Source organism: Zingiber officinale, chromosome 3B (assembly GCF_018446385.1).
Source record: "Zingiber officinale cultivar Zhangliang chromosome 3B, Zo_v1.1, whole genome shotgun sequence".
Taxonomy (NCBI): Eukaryota; Viridiplantae; Streptophyta; class Magnoliopsida; order Zingiberales; family Zingiberaceae; genus Zingiber; species Zingiber officinale.
The window spans coordinates 12,811,158-12,822,024 of record NC_055991.1 but is presented as its reverse complement, the minus strand read 5'-3'; positions in this window follow the sequence as shown (position 1 = coordinate 12,822,024).

The window sequence follows — 10,867 nt, the reverse complement described above, 5'->3', positions numbered from 1 at the left end:
ATCTCACTTGAGCCGTTTAGAATCGCAGATCAAACTAAGACCAACACAAGTACTTAAAAAACAAAGGGAAAAAGGATTAAAGAAAATATTGAGACAATTTGAACAATATAAAGTAAATGACATGGTGGATGATTGGGTCCATGGACAATGGTGTAAGAGTATCTATATCCTATTTAAAAATTTTATCTTAAAATCTAGATAAGATAGATAAAATTTTTTTGTATCACTATATTATTTAGTTTTTAAATTTTATATTTATGGATAATATTTTTCAAAATCGATTTCATTCCATAAACATTATAGAGGAGAGTCTCTCCCCTAAATATTACAGAGAGAGTGAAAAAATAAATAAATTGATATATGGTATAGTGAAAAGTAGAAATTTAAATTTAATAAAGTAATTTTTTATATTAAATTATACATTTTGAATAAAGAAGTGGACAGAGCCGTTTCAAGATCCCGTGAGGCCTAGGTAAAAAAAGAATCTTTTAATATATTTTTGATTTTTTTTCTCATGTTTTTTTATTTGAATTTGGGATTGACAATGAAAGATTTAATTTCTTATTCAAAGTAAAATGTTAGTTTTATATAAAATTTAGTTTTCTCACTAATATTTAGATATTTTTTTATCATTAATAACACTGTTAAATTATTTAATTATTAATAACACCGTTAAATTATTTAATTTTTTAAAAAATATTAGTGAACGTAAATAAAATTTTATTAATTTTAAATTTGAAAAAAAATCTATTAAGCATTTTGTTGGTCTCGGTGAGGTCGATAAGCGGGGGTGAATTGTCTACAGAAATAAGATTACCCCTTTCTTGGATTTTGATTAGTAAACATAATTATTTAAATAAAAAATAAATTGAATAACTAAAATAAAGAAGAGGGGAGGAATTACTTGGTTACAACCTAAGTGGTTGTTAATCTAGGATTTTGAAAGTGCTACACTAGGAAAACTCTTTTGTTGAAGGCGAAGTAACCTCTTACAGACGTTGACAGCTTAAAAAGAGAGACTAGGAAGTAATTACAAGACTTGTAGTTTAATTCCTAACTCTAGGAATCTTTTTATAACCCCTGGAAAAACCTATTCGTTACTTGGAGGTGCCTCCAAGAGGATAAACTTTTATCCTCAACTCAATAGTCGCTGCTAACAATTATTCTCGACTAAAGGCGCTTTCAATGAGCCTTCACATTGCTCATATGAGGTGCCTCCCAAGCCATTGGAGGCGCCCTCCATGAAGCCGATAAGTCTTCCTTGCAAAGGCACGAGGATGCCTCCAAGTCTCTTAGAGGTACCTTCCATGAAGCAGATCAGCCTCCGAGTTGATCTTCTTTGTGTAGGTGATGCTTCAGTTAATCGGAGTTGAGCTCACTGAACCCTGTTAGGGCCGTTTTGGTGCTAGGGGGGTGAATAGCTCGTCGCGCGTCTCGTTGCTTGCTTCTTGGTGATGAGGTGCAGCGGAATGAACAAAAAACAAACTTTCAACGCTAACACAAGGGATTTACTTAGTATCCACCTCAAGAAGAGGTGACTAATCCAAGGACCCACACGCGACACACACTCCACTAATCAAAACACTCCTTCTCGGTCGCAGCCGGAGGCGGAGAAGCCTCGTACAAACTCACACAACAATATACAACACCCGCAAGAAGAAAATACAAAAGATACAAATGAAAACTCTTTCTTCTTGCTTATTTGTTGTTTGTTGTTGCCTCTTGAACCTTGGAAGTGTAACTATACTTGTTTCTAAGAGCTTTCAAGAACTGGTTGTGAAAGTGTGGAGAAGCTCGCCGTTGAGATCACACTTTAGTCGCTGGAGAGAAAATACCCGAAGAAGACACTCGCCAACGACTATAACCTACGCAACGATCGGATCCCAATCGATTGAATGACTCTCAATTGATTGGGGAGGTTTTGAATCGATCACCTAATCGATTCAGAGCACCCTCTGTGCTCTTTGGAAAACGCCTGAATCGATTGCCCGATTGATTCAGCCTCTATCGCATGATTTCCAGCTTCCCAATCGATCGGCTGATCGATTGGAGGTTTCAATCGATTAACTGATCGATTCATAAGCTCACTGTTCGCTGATAAATTCTCCCAATCGATTGACCAATCGATTGGGGAAGTTTTGATCGATTACCCAATCGATCAAGATAATTTATACACAAAATCGTGTCAACCAATCGATTAGCTGATTGATTGAACCCCCCCCCCCCCCAATCGTTTGTTTAATCAATTGGCAAGCAAAAAAATGTGTAGAGCTTGAAATGAGCTTCGTTTCGCATCCGAGATCACCTCATTCCGATATCCGAGTCAAAAGTTATAACCTTCGGAAGTTTACTACGTCTGAACTTCCTAGTTCCATGTCAACTCCCTATTAGACTTACGACTACTAAGTATTTGGTCAACTTTTGACCCATCTGGACTTTCTCTTTGCTAACTTCTCGTTGGACTCCTGATCACCAAGTGCGGTCCTCCTTGACCCACTTAGATTTACCGTCTCGTGTTAAGTGTCTGGTCCTCCATGACCCACTTGGACTTCCTTCCACCAGATGTCTGGTCACCCTTGACCCATCTGGATTTTCTTGTGCCAAGTATCCAATCAATCCTTTGACCTACTTAAACTTCTAAATACCAGGTGTCCAGTCAACCTTGACCCATCTGGATTTCCACATGCATGACTTCACTTACCATGTCTTTCCATCTGCCTAGCTTCACTCACTAGGACACCCCATCTGCCTGGATTCACTCACTAGGACTTTCACCTATCTTCACTCACTAGGGTTTTCACATGGCTTCACTCACTGGGATTTTCCTACTGTCCGGATTCACTCACCGGGACTTTCACCTGCCTGACTTCACTCACCAGGACTTTCACCTAGCTTCACTCACTGGGATTTTCTGATTGCCTAGCTTCATTCACTAGGTCTTTCACCTGACTTCAATCACCAGGATTTCCCAACTACTTGGCTTCACTCACCAGGACTTTCAACTGCCTAACCTCCAGTTAGGATTTTCCCAGTCAAGTATCCGTTCAACCATTTGACCTACTTAACTCTTCTTCACATCTAACTAGTCAACTTTGACCAAAGGGGAATTGTATCAACAATTTTCCCAAACAGATGATTCACTACAAGAAAAAAGCTAATAGACAACGCTTTTAAAACGTTGTCTTTGTGCCTGAAAAAGCGTTGTTAAAGGCACTGTTGTTAAAAGTCTACTCAACGACAACGCTTTTAAAGCGTTGTCGTTTGTAGCAAAGACAACGCTTTTGCAACGCTTTAAAAGCGTTGTGTATTTTTTTGTAAAAACATCATTATTGCAACGCTTTAAAAGCGTTGTTGTTTTTGGCAAAGACAACACTTTTGCAACGCTTTAAAAGCGTTGTCTTTTTAAAAAAAAATTAAAAAAATCTATTTACAAAATCATTTTTTTATATTTATAAAACTATTAATTTTCTTTTACCATATCCAGATTCGAATTTGACATATAAAATAGCATTAATTAGCTCAGCTAATGATTTCAAATTCGTACCAAACAATAGAATTCAATTACAAAGTATTAGTATTTACAGGAGAATTCAACTATACACAAAGACTAAATATTTCTATTTCAAAGTAGTTAGTGACATTCAAATTTAAAACAACAAAAAAAGCACAAAATAGCTAGCCGGCCTCGAAGACAACGATCTGCATGCTTACTTCTACTAGATATATTGATCAAAATGGATTGACGGCTTGAGACTGGGACAAAATACCTACCACTGTGTATCTGTCACAGAAAACAATACGATCAGTATTATGCAAAAGAATTTTTTGGTGGTAATAGCTGAAACTAAATGCCACAATTCACACCATATAATAACTTTTAAGAGAAAAAGAATTAAGCATAAAATAACGGGGAATAGAGCAAACGAAAAATGCATGTGCTACTTTGTTTCCGCCATGGAAATATAACAAAAAGAATAGCATAATTGGATATGCTAGGGAAACCACTGTGAGACCTAAATACATAATTAGAGATGCAGTGCAAAAAGAACAGCATATATTTCATTTGAGTTCTTACACATGAACTAAAGTCGAAATCAGCATATGTTCTGATTTCTTTGGTTTGTAGAACTTGTAGCTTTATCAAACACAATTTGACTTGAAATTTTTCAATAGCAAATGTAGTTTTCCGGTGTACTAAACTATACATATAAAATATGGCTTTGATTCTAGAGTGCAAAGAAAGGATGGCCCTTCACTTATCATCTAAAACTCAAGCAGGTTGCTATATGTTTTGTTTCAATTGAGTCCTTAAACTTACAATATATACTAAACAAGTCCATCCCATTGGTACACTTAAAACACAAGAAATAGGTTACTGACTGAGCATCTAATCACATCACTTCAACACCAGATTATCAACAGAATATAACAACTATGTAAATTCAACCATGAAGCATGGAAAGGAAAAGATGTGTATTTAGAGTTGCAATACATCTCACTATCATTGAAATAGTTCTCCATCCATTCATCTGAGGATGGATCCAAGACTTCATTACTGAAAAGAAATCTATCATCTATCACAAATTCTTTGATTAGAATAGCTGGAAATCCACATCTACTGCTAGAAAAATTCTTTCCAAGGTAAGAAAATTAAAACCCGAACACGTGAGATTCGACTGTAAATTTTGTGTGCATATTTTTGCTGATGTCGAGTCCTCCTGAACCTAAAGTAAAAAAATCAAACGCACCAAGTGGATGCTTTAGCCTAATTTGAATAAAGTATTAAGATGAATCTAATTTATCTATATGAAGAAACAGTCTTGGAACAAACTACTTCAGAGGACAAATGCTCATTGACGGCTGTGGCACCATCATCATCAGAAAAAAATTTAGAACACGATGCCTTTTCACTCTTGATGCCTCGTTTGCTTCCTCCACACCCTTCTCGACCTCATCTGCTACCATTTATCTCACTTGAGATTTAGAAGGACTTGAAACAGTCAGAAGAGAAGGCAAAGTTGACAAACACACCTCCAAAATCCAATTCGTCTAAGTCGAAATCACCAAATCCTCGAAGTGGAGTTTGATTTCCCATCGTATCATCCCATAGAGGTAAAGTTGTGAATTTGAGAAATAGGTACTAAAACGTAAATTCCCTTGGAAAAAAGAAGAAGAAGAATTAGTTGTAGAAAACAAACCAAATTGGGAATATGTTGGCGGGCAACATTCTTCTTCTTGTTGCCATTGCCACATATCGCTCCTACAAATTCCACAGGACATTAGTACGGAGTTTCAAAAATTATTTTAACTGAGCACTCAAAATCTCAAGTTCCGGCAGATCATCAAACAACAAGCTGCTTCAGTCAAAAATGGTAATGCAAGATCTGACTAGGATAATTAGTATGTATTCTATGTAGTTATTTATAGATTCATAATGTTGAGATACAGACTCAGTCACAGTTTTGTCACCCAAAACTAACTCCTGCAATGATGCAATGATAATCATCCAATGACAAATTATATATGCATGTCAACAATTTGCAAGGGAAAGTAGGAAACTCACTTGTTCGTAGTGTGGATTTTTGATCTAATCTAACCTAGAGCATGGAAAGTAAAAACACATCAAGTAAACATCTAGTGAAACAAAAACTAGAGCATGTAACAAAACCTAAACTAATTGCATTCAAATAAAGAACAAACATCATAGAAACATAAATCACTAAACTAACAAGCATTACATGGAATTAAACTAAAGAGATATTTCACCGAACACCTACTATGCATGAAACAAATAAAGCAAGATGAGTGCAATTCAAACATAGGGAATTAAGTTCAATACAAGCATTCAAACAAAACTCTGCCGGTGGCTGCACACTTTGACACGACGATGATGAACGACTCTTCACTTGAAGAAACTCTCTCTAAATGAAGTTGGCAAGCTGTGGAAATGCACTGTAAAGGAAATTTATGATCACTATACTGATTCTGAAGATTACCAAATATCTAATATCTTTTGTTAACAAAAGAAATAAGGTTGAAATTCAGAAATTCAGATTACCAAATAAAGATCAAATATTTACCCAAGGACATGTGAAAGCTACAACAAAGCATTCTTAACGGCAGGAATTGGAGTTCAAAGAAATACTTGTGAGACATTCACAAACTCAAAGTTAATTCTATCAATTTGAAAGGATAAGAGAGAGAGAAAAAAGGGTACACATATCACAACCGATAAGATACATATGAATAACATAGAGAAGAGAATGACATGAAGTTCAGAGTCCAGAGCCTCCACATAGTATGCTACTGGCAATATATAGTACCAAAAGCAAACAAAAATATCAGCAATGACAGGCGAGTAGCTCGGGAATAGCAACAAAAACGAAACTTCGCCGCGCTGATCTATCAGAAAAACAATTCTGAGAGAAATTCAAATAGTCTAAAGATAAGGCAAAAAAAAAGAGAAAAAATAAAATCTTTTTTAAAGGGAAACAAAATTTTGGGGCACTGGTAGCGGGCGAGAACATCGAAGGAAGTTTGGGGAAAGGAACAGGAGTCGAATATGGTATCAATTAAGACCTCAGCGACATGATCCGAAGTGAGAGCATACGAAATATGAAATCCACGAGATATCTTCACTTACACTTCCGACTTCTGCGACGACAGCCATGAGATCCAGTTAATACCGGTGTCAGCGACGTCTCTCTCCAAGGCGGCGGCCTCATCGGTCGGGGCAGAAGAAAGAGGCCGGGAGAAGGAGGGGCTTCGTCGCCGATAGAGCAGGAACGGGAAGCGCACAGTGGAAGTAAAAGATACGGCGGTGGACATACCTCGTTGTCGTCCTCTTCCTCCCAGTTCTCTTCAGAGAGGGGTTTACTGGAGAGGAGTTGGAAGGAGAGGCGTGAGAGGAGGAGTTGGATGTAGAAGACGTGAGATGATGAGTTGGGAGAAGGGTTCGGGAGGTATTCTAGCGGAGGATAGGTGGGCGAGTGAAACCTAGGGGTTTTTCTACTTCTTGCTTGATCTATCCTTGCTTGATCTAACGATTCATATTATTCTAGATTTAGATGAGAACTTGATGTAAAATATCGGAAAAATGACAAATATTAATAAGGGAAATTTTCGGAATTTTTGGAAATTTTTCGGGAATTTTTCGGAGCTCGTATGGACGAGTTAACGGGAACAAGAACGGGGTCCGGAAAAGCCTGTTTAGGCTACCCGATTTAAGCGAGGAAAAGATTATATTTATATATCATTTTCTTTTTATTTTTTTTATTTTCTTTTCCTTTGCTTTTGTCGCCGAACCCGAGTTTTCCCCCCCGACGCCGATTTCCCTCTCAGCCGACTCCTCCGAGCCCTAACCGCCGGCCACTCGGCGGTTTCCTCTTCCTCCTCCTCTTCTTCCTCATTCCCTGCCCCTCACGACGACAGCGTTCTCAGCCCTAGCACCGTCGCCCGACCGCCTGCCCTAGCCACCCGGCGCCGACCACAGAAGCCGACGCCGACCTCAATCGCTGGTGCCCTAGCCCCTGCCCCGACTCCAGTGACGCTGATTCTCCTCTCCTCTGCCGACAGCCGCCCTCACGGAGTGATCCCGACGCCGCCGTCTCCGAGCAGCAGTGTCGCTGGCGACTCCTCCGAGGAGTGCCCTAGGTGCCGACGCCGCACCTCTCTTCCTCTTCTCCTTTCGGCATCTGAGCCCTAGCAGCGGCCGACTCTCTGTGCCAGCACCCGAGCCCTAGTGCTGTCGCTGTGCTATAGCGAGCCCGACGCCACTCCTTGCCACTGCCGCTGCACACTTTGCCCCAGTGCCGAACCGACCCTTTCTTCTGCCCTAGCCGAGCCTCACATTGGCGTGAGTTGCTGCCCTGGATTCTACCGAGCTTTGGCATTAGGGTAAGCTGTTGGTTTAGAACTGTGGAGGTAAGGTTAGGGTTTAATTCATAGAGGTCGATGTATTGACTACAAATTTTGGTGTTTGATGTGTAGATCAGTGGCTCACTCTAGTTACGACCACGGTTCCAGAAACAGGTGTTCCATCGACAAATTAGCGACGAAGAATACGAATTTGGGTGAGCGTGGATTGAGGTAATGCGTTGTTGCGCGTATAATTGATTTAGGTCTTGATGCGGATAAGTTAATTGATTATCAGTTAAGGTTGATCAATAATTAGGGTTTTCCTAATTGAGTGAGTAGTTTGATTTAGTTATTTAATATATGTTGAGTAACTAAATTATATGTGTTAAATTAGGTAGGTTGATGATTATGACTCAGGGTTTTGCCCTAAATTGTGTTGAGAATTTTATTTAGCAATTCATTTGAATTTTAGCTAAATAAAATATCTGTGTATTGGTATTTCAGGACTTTGACGCGAGACGAGTATCTCGGAGTCAGGATTTGGACCATTTTATCGGAGGCGGGTACTTTTGACTTATTGTCTTTGATATGCTTAGTAATTAAATTAACAAGATGCATTAATTGTGTTTCTTACTTGTTTCGGTTAATCACTGCCCAATACATGCTACCTGTTGATTGATTGTTTGTTTACATCTTGTATGGATATGTACCTGATTCCACATGCTCATGGGTAGTGATATAACCATATTTTACCATGTCAGGACCTAGGTTTGATACCTTATATGATCAGATACCTTGATATGATTCATTCGCTTTGGTGCACATTATGATATGTCCAGAGATTGGTTTAGTATATTACCATGTTTAGTGACATGCACCATTCGCATGATTGCATGCTGAGTGATTGATTGCTCCTTTATTGTCGAGCACTTTGCCAGTTTCATCACTGTTCGGTGCTCCGTTGTGACGCTCATGGGTAGCGGGACACAGCGTGGTAGCACGTCAGTTTGACTCTTCCGGTGCTCCGTTGATCCGCTCATGGGTAGTGTGACGCAGCGTGTAGCACGTTAGAGATTCCTCTCCGTCATAGTGTACCGGGAGATGAGAGCATTGCGCTCCCCCATTTATGATTTGGGGTAGAAGTATACTCCGACAGCATCCCGTCCACTCGATCACTCATCAGGAGTAGTGTTGCAGAGTGCACGGTTGTCACAGCCCTACCCACTCGGTCCCACTGTTGTTGTGAGTCGGCTGACTGGCGTCAGGGGTGACCATGACATTGGCATCATATGCATGATGCATTTATTGTTTGTGTTTGTGTTTGTTGCACTTATATGCTGCACATTGCTTGGATACCTTGATTGACATGCATACAGGTCTTCTATACCTTTCGGACTGTTTGTCCTTTTACCGGGTCCTGGTTAGTACAGATTCTCTCCTGTCTTCTTCGGTTTGTAGTTACCTTTATCTTTATCAGGAGACTATACGCATGATTAGTGCTAGGTGTTATTTCTTTACTTTGCATATCAACTGTACCTGCTGAGTGTTGGACTCACCCCGCCTCCATTGTTGATATTTTCAGGTTGATGCTGTCAGGAGAGAGTTCCAGTTGCTGGTCCCTGCAGACCTCGAGGATGTGATTGGTTTTTCGTTTGGTTTCCTTTTCTGTTCTAGACTATTTGAACTTGTTATGTTCTGGATTTATTTAATTATGGACATGGTATAGATTTTATTATATCGATGGATTTGGATTTGGTTTTTTATTCTACTACATGCCTGCCTGGACGGCAGAAGAGGTGAGTTCGTCGGATTTGAGCTTTACGAGTGTAGTGGAGTAGGGTGGATTTCGAGTCAGAGTATTACTATGTTGTTTAATTATCTTAACTGCGTGGTTGTGACAGCCAGAGGCTGAATAGATTATATATAACTGCGTGGTGATGTTTTATTTTGTTGTTATTATTCCAGCCGCCTGTGGCTGAGGTATTTGTGAGATGTAGAAAAGTTTTCAGATTGTCCACCGTACAGGGGAGATGCTGCCGAAATTTTCTCGGACAGGGACTCCTCTGGGGCGTGACACTTGACAATAGGCAACACTTTTTATAAATCGTTGTACACTAAAAAAAAGACTAATAGACAACACTTTTAATGAAGCGTTGTCTTTAACCCATAAAAATCACTAATAGACAACGGTTTTTAGAAAAGCGTTGTCTATTAATAAGAAAATAATGAAATAGACAACGCTTTTGACTAAAAGCGTTGTTAAAAAAAAATAGACAACGCTTTTTAAAAAAAGCGTTGTCGTTTAAGTGTTGTAGAATCCCAATTTTCTTGTAGTGATTGCATCTGCAATCTCCATGTATTGTCAAATATCGAAATCCAAACATCAAGCCTCAAGTTGAGCCAACTCAAGCTTAGTCAACTAGGTCAACCTTGACCTAGGGATATTGCACCAACAACTCCGACCTTCTCCTCGAGTAGACTTCCTCCCGACTTTTTGTCTCTCAAATGTCGCACACGTCCTTCTCGTCCACCGGTGTACTCTTCCGCAGCTTCTCGTCTTTCAAATGTACTGAGCTCGTTGACTTGCTTCCTGCACCATCTTTCTCGTCCGTTGCGTCTTCGACTCGATTTCTTGTGCTAACATGACTTAGCTTAGCTTAGTTGATCACATCAAAACTACCACAAGATACTTATAATCTTTCCCTTTTTGATGTGCATCAACCCGAATTAAAGTTAGAGTTAAAACAAAAATCAATATAATAAATAAGTGAAGAAATTTCAATGACACTAATTATTTTTATAGGAATAAATTTTCAATTATTTTGCATCTCTCTCTTAAAGTATGTCCATTTCTCTCCCTTTGATCATATAAAAAAAAATAAGGAAAGGTAAAATAAATAGTTAGAAATTTTTGAAAATTTTTATAGGGGTAAATAACAAGAATACTAGTAGGCTGATATTTTTCAGAAATAATTTTTAAAAATATTCTATTTTTACTAATTAATCTTAT